This window comes from Narcine bancroftii, chromosome 2 (assembly GCF_036971445.1).
Source record: "Narcine bancroftii isolate sNarBan1 chromosome 2, sNarBan1.hap1, whole genome shotgun sequence".
Taxonomy (NCBI): domain Eukaryota; kingdom Metazoa; phylum Chordata; class Chondrichthyes; order Torpediniformes; family Narcinidae; genus Narcine; species Narcine bancroftii.
In genome coordinates, this window is record NC_091470.1 from 343,645,529 (window position 1) to 343,655,189 (window position 9,661).

Consider the following 9,661-nt stretch of genomic DNA (forward strand, 5'->3'; position numbering starts at 1 on the left):
TGCACATGACAAGTCCATGAGGTACGATTAAAACAGTGGTTTTCAAACATTTCTTTCCACCCACATACCACCTTAAGAAATCCCTTACTAATCACAGAGCACCTATGGCATAGGGAATACTTAAAGTGGTTTGTGAGTGGAAAGAAAAAGATTGAGAACCACTAAGTTATTTGTATATAACACAAGCAACAGAAGTGCCAACACTGATCCTTGTGGAATATCTACTGGCCACAGAAGTCCTGTATAAGTCCTGTATAAGTCCCAACACTGATCCTTGTGGAATATCTACTGGCCACAGAAGTCCTGTATAAAATCAGCCTTCCACAACTACCCTCTGCATTATATAACCCAGCCAGTTTCATATCCAAACTACCAATTTATCATCCACCAGGACCTTATGCATCAGCCTATCATGAGGAACATCAAATGCCTTAATGAAGTCCATGCAGACAGCATCCATTGCCCTACTCTCATCAATAATCTTTTTCACCTCCTTATAAATCTGTCAAATTAGCAAGACATGCCCTGTCTTTCACAAAGCCACGTTATCTGTCTACATTGAGGGTTAATTGATGTCATAGATCAATGGAGATATCTTTATCCAAATTAACACCTTCTGAATAATTGCATACAATTTTGTTTTTGCATTTTACCCAAATGGATCTCAAATTAGAGGCACACAAACTATAAAACCTGGGTCTTAAGCAAAGTGAACTAATTAATTCTAATTGTGAAAATGAAAGAGAATAAAACCAACAGGAATAGTGAAGAATTATTATCAAAGCTGATGGAAACTTCTTGCAGTTCTACAACTGATATGTCAACCAATGGCTCTACTGGAGTCCCAGACTCAGTGATGACCAGGTCAAGTGTTATGGGATATATTACATTATATAAAAATGTCTTTAAAAGAGATAGATTGTGGGGGTTTAGTGTGCAGGTCACTTCACAAACAGGGTAACACTTCACAAAAGGCATTTCATTTAAAATGCAATACCTTTGCTGAAAGTGAGATATTGAGGCACCTGTGCCTTTCCAAAGATAATGAAACTACCTTGGAAGGAACTTCAGAAGCAGGTGCAAAAAACATCTAGGCTCAAAGTGCTGATAAGATATTTCAAGGATTGGGTTTTGGAGCTTTGGAGAAGCAGAGAGAGAGAGAAAGAGAGAAAAGAACACAGAGGATTTCTCTGAGAGAGAGAGAGAGAGAGAGAGAGAGAGAGAGAGAGAGAAATGAGTTCTATAGTAGTTTTTTGAGTCTTCAACATGGCAGCTAGCAGGCTTGTTTGGAAACCCCACTTTGAAGAAGGGTTATGAATTCTGAGTTCAGCCTGTTGAAAACCCTTGTAGTCCTTACAAGAGGAAATGTCTAGCTAGAGTGTTTCTTCTGAAATAAGGGAAAGAAGAAGAACTTTGTGGTGACCTAGAAGGAGGTTATCATTTGGAAAACCCATGATGAGGCAAATTTCTTTGGCAAGACACTGAAGTGGCTGATGGGAGGAAAACAGTTTGTGTGCGTCCAATGAGCAATAAATACCTCTCTGAAACCAACGAGAACCTTTCTGAGCGGTAACCATTTTCCTTTAAGCACCAGAGTCTGATGACAATTCATAAATGTTAAATTCTGTGCACTGTATAAGAATTGCCTGATACTGGAGAAGTTGGAAAGTGAGAAGTGAATAACTGGACTATTCAAGCAAAGAAATTTCCTGAAGATATACACAATACATGTTCTTAGAATTAGAAGGGGGTTTAGTTAGGTTAAGTAAAAGTTTGATCTGTGGTGGCTCACCACAAGGCAGGCGAACCGGTCCCACTTGTAATCCACGCGATGGGGCAGCCGGCCAAAATGGTGACATCAGGGGTTTCCCTTCCTTCCAGAACGGGGCTCAGAAACCCGTGGTGGGGGACCACGTGACGCCCGGGTGACATCAGCATCCTCCAGCGCGGTTCTTAGTACAGCGGAGTATAAGTACAGCCCAGCAGCCTGCAATAAACTAGTCTGCTCACTGAGCTCAACCCGTCTGGTTGTGTGTGTTATTGCAGGAGCTGTGTAGCCGCCACTACAATTGGTGACGCCGACTGGTTCAAACGTCTTTGAACCCATCATGAGTGAGCCTGGGTTCAGCGCTATAGCCGTAAAATTGCCTGAATTCTGGGATCAGGACCCGGAGACCTGGTTCGGCCATGCGGAAACCCAGTTTCACCTCTGCCAGATTTCGTCCGACACAACCAAATTCTACCACGTCGTCGCTGCCCTGGACCAGGTCACCACCAGACGTGTTCTGCACCTTGTTCAGCACCCACCTGCCGTGGACAAATATGAGACCATCAAGCAAGTGCTTACCGGGTTCCCTGGACTATCCAGACACCAGCTTGCTGCTCGAATGCTGCACCTCGACGCCCTGAGGGACAGGTCCCCTATGGAGCTGATGGATGAGATGCTCGCACTCATGGGTGAGCACACCAACTGTCCATTCTTTGATCGCATCTTCCTCGACCATATACCCGGGCACATCCGGTGGCTGCTGGTCCAGCAGAGCTTCCCCGACCCGAGGAAGGTCGCCCAGAAGGCCCAAGGCTCACACGATTCCCAGAGGGCTCAGTTGTCCTGCAGGTCACGAGGCATAACCCTAGCGCTACGGTAGAGCACCCGGCCCCTGCAGTGGCTCCCAAGAGCATACCCAAGGCCAGAGCATCCACTTCAGGCCTCTGCTTCTACCACCAGCACTTGGGAGCCAAGCCTTGGAAGTGTCATCAGCCCTGCTCATTCCAGCGAAATGACCAGGCCGGCCGCTGTTAATGGCTGCGGCGGCTGGCCAATGACACAGCCTCCTCTACCTGCGGGACTCAGTCAGCAATCGGCGGTTCCTCGTTGACTGTGGAACCCAGATCAGCGTCATTCCAGCTACGGCCGTCGAATCCAGGAACCGACCTTGTGGACCTCCCCTCTGTGCGGCCAATGCAATGGCAATCTGGATGTATGGAGACAAGACAGTCCACTTCCAGATCGGCCAACAGAATTTCACTTGGAGGTTCACCGTCTCATCCCTCCTGACTGCCATCCTGGGTGCAGACTTCCTCCTCGTGCACAGGCTTCTGGTGGACATTCGAGGTAGACACCTGGTAGATGCCCATACCTTCCAAGCTGTTCACCTTGATGCCTCCCATTCGGAGCAACCTCAGATGGCCACGATCAACACACCCAGAGATGAGTTCCAGCAAATCCTGGATGAGTTCCCGACATTCCTCAAGCCACAGATCTCCACTGCCTCGCCGTGCCATGGGGTGTTCCACCACATCCCCACCCAGGGCCCACCCTTTCACGCCAAGGCACGGTGGCTCCTGCCTGACAAGCTCCAGGTAGCGAAGGAGGAGTTTTTGCACCTGTTGGGGCTGGGGATCATTCGGCGGTCTTACAGCCATTGGGCCTCGCCACTCCACCTGGTCCCGAAAGCCTCCAGTGGCTGGCATCCCTGCGGAGACTATCGACGGCTCAATGAGGCTACCGTTCCTGACCGTTACCCCATCCCTCACATCCAAGACTTTACGGCCAACCTGCATGGTGCAAAGGTCTTTTCTCACCAGATCCAGGTGCGCCCTGAGGACATACCCAAGATGGCCATCATCACCCCCTTTGGCTTGTTCGAATTCCTGCACATGTTCTTCAGGGTTAAGAACGCCGCTCAGACCTTCCAGCATCTCATGGACTCTGTGGGCAGGGATTTGAATTTCGTCTTTATTTATTTGGATGACATCCTCATCGCCAGCAAGGACTGGACACAACACAAGGCCCACCTATGTGCCCTTTTCTCCCGGCTGGTCAACTTTGGCCTTACCATCAACCTGTCCAAGTGCCAGTTCGGGAAGGGACCCATTCAGTTCCTGGGCCATACCATCACAGCTGAAGGAGCCACGCCCGCCGCTGTGAAGGTCTCCACTAACAGGAAGTTCCCACGCCTGGACAGCCTCAAGGGGCTGCAGGAGTGGCAGGTATGGTCAACATTTAAACTGCTTCATCTCAGGAGCTGCACACATCATGCAGCTGCTGTTCACCCTCATCACAGCCAAGCACAAGATGTTCGCTTGGAATCCAGAAGCCTGCTCCACGTTCGAGGTCACCAAGGACGCCCTCGCAAAGGCTGCCGTGCTCGCCTACCCACACACTGACCTGCATATGGCACTCTCCGTTGATGCCTCTGCCACAGCCGTCAGTGCTGTCCTGGAGCAGCAGGTGAATGGACATTGGAAGTCACTGGCATTCTATAGCCACCTGCTCCACCCACTGGAACACAAGCATAGTGCCTTCGACCGCGAATTACTGGGCACGTACCTGGCGGTGCGGCATTCCCGCTATTTTTTGGAGGGGAAGACTTTTACCATTTTCACCAACCACAAACCCCTCACCCATGCGCTCGCGATGGCAAAGGATCCCTGGTCGGCCTGCCAGCAACGTTGCCTCTCCTTCATGTCGGACTTTACCACTGACTTTCGGCACAAGGTGCGGAAGGACAATGTGGTTGCCAATGCACACTCGCGACTGACCATCTGCGCGCTGATGCCTGACCTCAACTTCGACCAGCTCGCCTGGGATCAGGAATCTGATGAGGAGATGAGGGCCTTCAAGACTGCCATCATGGGCCTGCTGTTCCAAGACCTCCCGACTCTGAGTGGTAAGGCACCGTCCTGTGCTATATCTCCTTGAGCATCCCACGGCCAGTGGTTCCCCAGCAGTGGCGCAGGCAGGTCTTCCGTCACATCCACGACCTTTCACATCTGTCCATCAGGTCCACGGTCCAGATGGTGGCAGAACGTTTCATAAGGCATGGGCTGCGGAAGCAGATTGCGGGCTGGGCCAGAACATGCACCCATTGCCAGATGTCCAAAGTGCACAGGCACACCAGGGTACCCATACAAGAGTTCGAGCACATCCGGGAACGGTTCAGCCACATTTACGTGGACATCGTCGGGGCCTTGTCTGTTTCGTGGGGCAACTGTTACCTGTTTATGGTGGTGGACCACACCATTCGCTGGCCCAAGGCGATCTCGATGCCAGAAGCCTCCACCAACTCCTTCTCCCAAGCACTGTTGCATGGCTGGGTCGCCTGGTTTGGCATCCTGGGTCACCTCACCAGCGATCAGGGCACCCAGTTCACATCTGTGCTCTGGGCACAGCTCGCCAACAGGTTGTGGATACAGCTACACTGCACCACGGCCTACCATCTGCAGGCCAATGGACTGGTCAAACGTTTGCACTGCCACCTTAAGTCAGCGCTCATGGCCCGCCTCACCAGTCCCAACTGGACGGACAAACTGCCTTGTGTGCTCTTGGGCATCTGTTCCATTCCCAAGGAAGATCTGCAGGCATCATCAGCTGAGCTGGTCTATGGTGCTCCGCTGGCACTACCTGGTGAGTTCATCAACGCACCTCACAATCCCCAGCGGTTGCCACATGAACTACTTCCTCACCTCAAGGCACGATTGGACTTGTTCAAACCCCCACTGCAGCCCAGGCATGGCACCTGCCCTTCTCACGTTCACGGTGAACTGCTTTCCGTGGAGTACATTTTCGTTTGGCGGAGCCCGACCATGGCACCTCTGCAGCGACCATACAAGGGGCTGTACAGGGTGTGCAGTGCTCCGGCTTGACGTTCACACTGGACATTGGCGGCAGACGGGAGCTGTTTACCATGGACAGGCTGAAGCCAGTGCACCTCGATCCCACTGAGCCTGTTGACATTGCCCAGTCCAAGAAGCGAGGCTGCCTGGTGAAAAAGGACATTGGCGTCAGTTCTGGGGGGGGGGGGGGCCTGTATGGCAGCTCATCATGAGGCAGGCGAACCTTGTAAGCCACGCGACGGGGCAGTAGCCAAAAAGGTGCCGTCGGGGTTTTCCCTTCCTTTCAGCACGGGGCTCAGAAACCCGCGCTGGGGGACCACGTGATGTCTGGGTGACATCAGTGCCCTCCAGCGTGGTCCTCAGCCAGGTCAGGGCTGGGAGTTTAAGTGCAGTCCAGCAGCCTTCAATAAATTAGTCTGCTCACTGAGCTCAACCCATCTGGTTGTGTGTGTTAGTGTAGCCACCGCTACAGATCCTGTTTTTATGTTTAAAGAAAATTAAAAGCAACTTCTGTTTAAGTAATCCTTTTGTCTTGGTGAATTTCTATTGCTGGTCCCCTGCATTTGTAACACAAGCAATCTGTGTCTCATATCAATACGATTCGCCAAATATCAGCACACAACCAGCAAACTGCACGATGGAGACGGGCTCATCGATGGGGTGAATGGGAAACTGCCCAAGTTAAGTAATTTCCACACTGGAGCCAAAATCAGTCCTGCATCCACACAATGTAGACAGTACACTTATGTGCATGTTCAGAAGCCAGGCACCAGGTCACCTTTGAATTGTCCATCAAAGTACATAAGAAAATGGGCCTTATGTTAAACAACACAACCACAATATACATTTCAACAAATGAGATCCTGAAAATGATCTTCCAGAGGAGATGGGTGCGGCAGGGTCCTTTCTGTCATTTAAGAGAAGGCTGGATGTGTACATGCATATGAGGGGGTTGGAGGGTTATGGGCAGAGAGTGAGAGGGGGGAGCGAGTGGAGTTGTTCAAGTGAACCAGCGCAGACTCAAAGGGCCAATATGGCCTGTTTCCACATTGTAAACTGTTAAATGCTTATAAAATATGGATATGTTTTTATATCTTCGAAGGAATTCTCATTAAAGAGAAAGTTGATGATGCCTCCTGTGTGTTAGCCCTACCTTTGGCCAGCTGAAGGAAATAAAAATTAAAGATCAGGATCTCAAAATCTTCACTGAGATTGCTTGTCAGTCAACCATGACTATTTTTCTCCCCTCCTGTGCCCTCCTGAAACACGGACAATCTGTTGAAAACATTTTTAAATGTCTTTTTGATGGCTGCTCAGCCCAGCAGAAGCTGCTGCTATGTCTCCCACCAGCATTGGGATGACAGACGGCTTCAGGGGTTGTGACTCATTGGCAATATCATGTGCAACAATGCAGCTCACGGAAACAAGCCCTTTCGGCCCACAAGCCCATGCTGCTCAATTACACCCAACTGACCTACAATCCCAGTACATTTTAAGCTGTGGGAGGAAACCGAGGCACCCGGAGGAAATACACATTGAGACAGGGAGAACGTACAAACTCCTTACCGACAGCGCTGGGTTCAAACCTCGATCGCTGGCTCCATAACAGTATTGCACTAACCACTACGCTAACTTTGCTGCTCCATTTCAAATGGGTAACCTTGTTAACAAATCTGACATAAGGCTCATGAAGTAGGCACTTCATTATGAGCTCCATGACCACATGAAGTCACCAGAAAAATAGAAATGAAGCATCCAGGATGTTTTCAAGGACACCTTGCAAAACCTATCCCAATGCATTTGTGGGAATCCTTGGTCTCTGTCAGGTAAAATTAGAGAAGGAAGGGGCAGCAGGAAGGTAGCAAGAACCTTTGGTCTCTATGTCAAGGTGCATGGAAGCCAATTGTAAAGCATACAATCATCAAGCGTGTACTACACCATAAAAGTAAATCATAACACCACCTCGTACGCTCTTACTGCAGGTATTACACAGGATCCTAGCTTAAAACTGGAATGGGTGAAAGTCATTCTTTACCCAGAGGGGCCTATTGAAGGACATCACTTCTCTTTTATGTGGATCATTTCGGTAAAGTGTTAATGTTTAAAATAAATTTCCTGTGAAAAACCGTTATGGTGAAACACAAACAAAAATTCGGATGAAATGATACGTGTGTCTGGAGTGAGATGATTTAAAAGATAATCAAAGTAATACTATTGGGTCAGTACCTTTCCTGTCTGTCCCTCTGGCACCTGTAGCAGTTGTATGGAATCTGAGCAGCCATGTATTGGAGCTGTAAAAGTGAGCTCAAACTATCTTGTGGAGAAGTTGCCTCAATGTTAATTAAAACAGAATTGCTGTCGAAAGAAATTTGTCCTGGTCTGCAGCTGCTCAGAAATCTTGCGCTCCTCCCTGTGTGGAGGACTCAGGTTGCAAGGTCAGTGATACATGCAAGAAATGATCACCCATCTTATATACCAGCTAACAATGATTGATTGTGAACCGTCACTGATGTATAAAACTCAGGGCAATTAGGACAGTGCACACCATGACAAAAGATAATAATTTTACCTATAATTCTGGCAAATGAGCCAGACAGATATAAGAATTAGGATTTTGGAGCACAGCAGGAAGATATTCAGCTCAGTATGACAATCCTGCTTCTCAATAAAATGTTCCTTCTTCAAATAGAGGGGCAAATTATTAACAGAATTGCATCAATTTAGCATGGATTATGAAACTATCATTTGACTCAAATTGCCATAATACTGTCGGGCACTAATATTTTGTACTGACACTGACTTGGTGGCTGTACAGGCAGAGCTTCTGAACTGCTATTTATTAATGAGTATTTTGGTTCAGTCCATCTTCAAAGCAGACCTGTTTGTGAATTAGCAGGCACAAATTGCAATTGTGCATGATTTGGCAAATATTTATAGGGCCAACATCTGCATTTTCATTAAACTATGACCTTCCTGTTGGAACTCAATGTCTTTGGATTGTGATCAGAATTTCACTCAATGTATTTTTTCCATAATTCATGTAAATTCAAAGAAGTATGAAACACTGAAAGAAATTATTTATCTTGGCAAATTAGTAACACAGAAGGACTGAATATAGATTGCTTGTAGAAAATTGAGATAGTGTTTCATGATAAAATGAAACAGAGCTACCGTAACAACACTGGTGTGGACCCAGGAGACCTCCATTGAATAGTACCACCCAGTCCTAATGCCAACGGCCCCAAACGGGCTTTAAAAAGGCCTGTTAAAGAAGGCAGTGGTGTTTTACTGTACTTTTAAAATCTTGCAAGCAAGATTTGTGCCCAAGACCGTGGCACCTGTGCTGGGCAGTGTTCCACAAGGGGTGCAGTCTCTGGGGGAGCAGTGGAGGGAGAAAATTTCCTGTGGAGAAGGAAAAGCATAGGCAATGATCCTACAGGATGGTGACCAGAGCAGCGAATGACTGAAGGGCTCAGCAGCTGAGAGTCCCGCCCAGGCTGCTGGTGACTTGCGGTCAAAGGACCCACGCAAGGTGTGGGCTGCTGGAGACTGGTTCATGGGAACCAGGAAATGGAACTGGGATTCATGAAGGTTCTAAGGACAAGAAGGGGTCTCGAAGGGCCTCAGGAACTGAAGTCTTCCTGATCGAATTGGACGTTTGAATCTGTAGTTGGGGTTGTTGATGGTTTGAAGTGGAGTCAGTGTGGCTGCGGGGTCTACAGACGTGCTGGAGGCATATCCATGGACAGAGAATGACTCTGAAGGAATTGTCTCTTGCTTCTTTGACTCCTATTGTTAGGGGTGCTAGGCAATGCTCATGGCAACTCTTTGTTTGCCTTATAACAGACAAAGTAAAAACACAAAATGCTGACAAAAGTGACCTTTATGTACCAAAGGTAAAAGTACATAACCAACATTTCAGGATTGAGCCCTTCATCAAGGTATGAGAGAATGTTGGCAGGCATCCAAACAAAGAGATAGAGGGTGGGGGGGGGTGGGAAAGGCAGGAGATGATAGGTGGAGAAGGGATGGAGTGGACAGC

The 9,661-nt window shown here is 48.4% G+C and overlaps 1 long non-coding RNA gene across 1 annotated transcript in view; it reads right to left on the reverse strand.

Moving 5' to 3' along the window:
• The window catches only part of LOC138752802 (uncharacterized), a 39,979-nt gene extending 31,932 nt beyond the window's left edge, over positions 1-8,047 (reverse strand). Inside the window, exon 1 of the long non-coding RNA XR_011350947.1 lies at positions 7,846-8,047. This is a non-coding gene — a long non-coding RNA (uncharacterized lncRNA). The remainder of the gene's footprint in view (positions 1-7,845) is intronic.
• Positions 8,048-9,661: the final 1,614 nt, after the last annotated feature.